Below are 4079 nucleotides of genomic sequence, written 5' to 3'. Positions count from 1 at the left end.
TGTAATTTTAGGGGTAATATTTTTGATTTTTCCTTTTAAAATGATTTTGGCAAATTTTTGGTCTAGATACCTACTGATCTTGTTTCTGCACATATTTATTTTTTCATATAAACTTGCTCCTTCAAAGGCAGTTTTACAGGCATGATTTCATTTCCCTAACAACCTAACCAAATTAGCATATGGCATTGTCTTTTGAGACTACAGTAATTTTAACTTTTTCATTAATTTTTATTGTTTTGAGTCATTCAAAAATATTAGTTACTGTCTGTTAATCTTTGTGAAGTCAGATCTTCTCAGTAATATTCATACTTTTAACAGAGAACTCAATAGCATTTTAAAAATGCTGCTCAAGCATGCTCCAAGGAGCTATTCTTATTCTTGTTATATATACTTAAAGCAGTTTCCTAAATTGATATATGAAAGTTGTTATTATTTGCTAGGTTTACGCTTTGGGTTGTATCAGAAAACTATACTAAACATGTGCATGTTACCTTCTTGACAAGAGATTTGGAGACCATGACTCCATCAGTAAATAGCCTTCACAGGTGATTCTGTGGTACTTGAAGACAGAGATCTAGCACACCATCAGATTGTACTTTTAGATGACCTCTCTTCTCCACAACTCTTGAGTTTATGATCTATCACTTTTTCATTATTCTTTTTGGTAAATGAGTAAGAATATTAAATGCTACGAGAGCACTTAGAGAACCTTTGCTAAAGAAGAAAACTTTTAATGTAAGCCTGTCTAGATCATTGGGATAGTTAATCATGCAACGGTAATTCCTGGTAGAAAAGTGACTGACAAAATTAATAGGGAAAGTTTTTATTAAAATTATTAGTCTATTGCCAAATTGATGACAACATGTAATTTTCTTCTTTCTAGCCCTCACTATAATTTGCTTCATTTAGTCACCAAGAGGAAAGTTATATTTTTCTCTGATCACCGTAGCTACTTCAAAAGAAGGTGTTTTCATGTGTTAAGCATTTTATAATGCCAACCAAAGGCATGTTCTTAACCAGAAGCATCCAGAAGGTTAATTTCAACTCTGATCATCTTTCTCTGTGACCACTTGAGTGATCCTGCTCAGAACAGAGTATACAAAACACACGCCTCCTACATGTTCCAACCTGTCAGAGAGAGATCTTGCTCTTTAAATGTTCCAGTCCTTGAAATAGATATTTCTAAAGATCAGCCTTAATTCAGAATTCACAGTCCCAATCTTCTTGTGGGAAAAAAAAGAAATTTAGTAAAATAAGACTTCTCACTGCATTTACTTTTCCTTCAGTCTCCCTGGCACTGGTTATTTGTCAAAAAATTTGTTTCTTTTTCCCTGAACTCTAGATTTCTTTAAGGAATAAGCACAACTGTTCTCCTATAAAGAGAAAATTGAGTTTTGAGGCCATAAGATTCTCAGGGGATCATGTTTCACTTCTAAATCTGACCATATCCTTCTCCTCCTTAAAAACTCAGGTGCTATCCCTATCACACAGGATAAAGTTCACATAACATAGCTTAAGTCTCTCCATAATCTTTTCTTCCTATTTCTCCTGGCAACTCTTTCCATTCCTGCCTTCCCCTTGAAAAGCCACACTAACAGGCCAGTGGTACCTGGTGGCCTCCATTTTGGTTTTTGCTTGGTGCTCACATTCTAGTGCAGCAGACTTAACTTCTCATGTTACTTCTCATATTACTTATATTTCTTCTTATATCCTTACTTCTTATATTCTTCCTGCCTGCTTTTGGAAACTACCTACCCTCTCAATCTTCTACTCGCATACTTCAGAAGAGGCATCTCCCGGAAATCTTCTTTTCCCTTCAGGCTAGGTTAGTTCCATGATGCCTTGTGCACATTTTGCTACAGTGAATTTCATTGGATTTTTATTGCATTTTCCTCTCTCTCTGTACTGACTTATTTAAGGATAAGAAATATATCTAATTCATCTTGTAAATTTCTAGAGCTAGGCTCACAGTTACCCCTCAAAAAACATTGAATAAAAGAATGACTATCTCTAAATCCTACATAGGATACACACAGAATATTAGATATCAACAAGTTTTTATTTAATTAAGTGTGAAATTGGTTAATGAAGACTGAAATTATGGAGTGCATTGTAAAAATGTGTAGGCAGCTAGCAGTCAAATACCAAATCAAAGAACTAAACATTTTTTTCTGTTCTGAAATTTTGGTTCTACATAAGAACATTTTCCTTTTACTTGTTTTAGAAATAATATGTATTTGAATTATTGAAGGTCTCCCTCATTTGCCATGAAGTCAATAAAATTATTGATTTTATATTCCCAAGGTAAAATATTCTTGGCTTACAATGAGCACAAAGTAAATATTTATTGATGGATGAACAGAAACGTTACTGAATAGACTTTTTGTTTAAGATTTCCAATTTTAAAATTTGGTTGTGAATAAGCGCATGAGAATGGATCATAATGATAAAAAAGAAATGCAATACACACACATATGTTGCATTTTTAGTCATACTTGTGAAAAGTATGAGGTCAGAATCTAAGTTCTTTATGTAGGAAGGCCCAAGTTTTACAGCATCATTTGTTAAAAATTTTATCCTTTCTCTACTAAAATGACTTTGTACATGTTTCTGAAACCATTTTGCTGTATTTGAGTTTGTCTCCAGCTGTTATGGTTTATATATGGGTTGTTACCCAAAAGCTCATGTGTGAGACAATGCAAGAATCTTCAGAGGTGATTGGGTTATGATAGCCCTAATCTAATCAGTGGATTAATCCACTGATATGGATTTACTGGGTGGTTAACTGTAAGCAAGTAGGATGTGGCTGATAGAAGTAGACCACTGGGATGGGTCCAGGCCTTGCTTGACCATGTGGCTTCCCTTGGAAGCATCAGGGATGTCTCCCTTTTCTGATGACCCTCCTCTTCACAGCAAATGCACTGATTGGCTTTCTGTCCTCCACTGGTCTCATTAATCTCCCTAATCAGGAGGTTATGTGGCCTAGAGTTGCAAAGCTCTTTGGAAAAGTCTCCTATCCCTGATTCAGACTGACTCAGAGGGCAAGAGCCAAATATTGGTTTTCTTGGCCCTTTTAATTTAACTTTAATTTTAAAACTTAATCTTAAACATCTAGCAAATAAACTTCAGCAGCCTTATATTAAGAGTACTGGGCTTTAGTACTTATCTCTCTATCCTGTAGGTGATAACTCCTTATCTTAAGTTAACCCAGGTTGTGAGTTCTTAAAGCAGTACCTCTGCAAAACATTAACAGGCAATCTTTAAGCCATTTATAAGAACTTTAAATGCACTGAAATCTGGCCTACTTCTTTCATAGTCACTTTCACGTGCAGTGAGATGGGACATAGAGCCTTATCTCAAGGTGGGGCTCTTCATAAGTCTTAAATACTATAGATCTGAAGCTGATCTTTGCTTTTTAGACATCATTTTACAAAGCCTACATAAATTGTTGTGAACTTGAGCAAACACAACATAATATCACATCTAAAACAAGAATTAAAGAAAGGCTGAAAGCTTTTAACCTTTTGTAGAAAAGTAGCAAAGTACTTTTGTGTTTTGCAATAAAACCTTTACATAGATTAGGCTCTCTAGCGCAAATGGCACTAGCAGAACTGAGAAGCTGCTGTGAAGTTCCCGAGGACTCCCAGGGTTATTCAGCTGACTGTTAACAATAGGTGGAAACAAAGTCAGTTTGACTTGCTTCATCTTAAACACTTAGCAAAGACAGTCAAAGCCAAAACACAGCTGTTCCTGGCATTTTAAATGATAATAATAGTTAAATGTAACCTCCAACAATAAGTAAACTGGAGGCTGCAAAAGAGATTCTTAGGTAGGAATGCCTGATAACTATCAAAAGGAACTGCCAGAGTAGTTTTTAGTTTAAGGCCCACAGATATTCCTAACCTACACAGGTAGGCTTGGTGTTTGCTAGTATGGTTATCCAGCCCTAAGTAACAAAATTAGATTTCTCTATTAGACACAGGTCATACTAATAAAAGGATTTTGCAAGATCAGATGACATTAAATTATTAAATTGTATCTTAAGGAAAAGGACATCTGTAACCTAAAAGTTAAATGTT

This window comes from Ictidomys tridecemlineatus, chromosome 6 (genome assembly GCF_052094955.1).
Source record: "Ictidomys tridecemlineatus isolate mIctTri1 chromosome 6, mIctTri1.hap1, whole genome shotgun sequence".
NCBI classification, from domain to species: Eukaryota; Metazoa; Chordata; class Mammalia; order Rodentia; family Sciuridae; genus Ictidomys; species Ictidomys tridecemlineatus.
Note: the sequence above shows the minus strand (reverse complement) of the source record.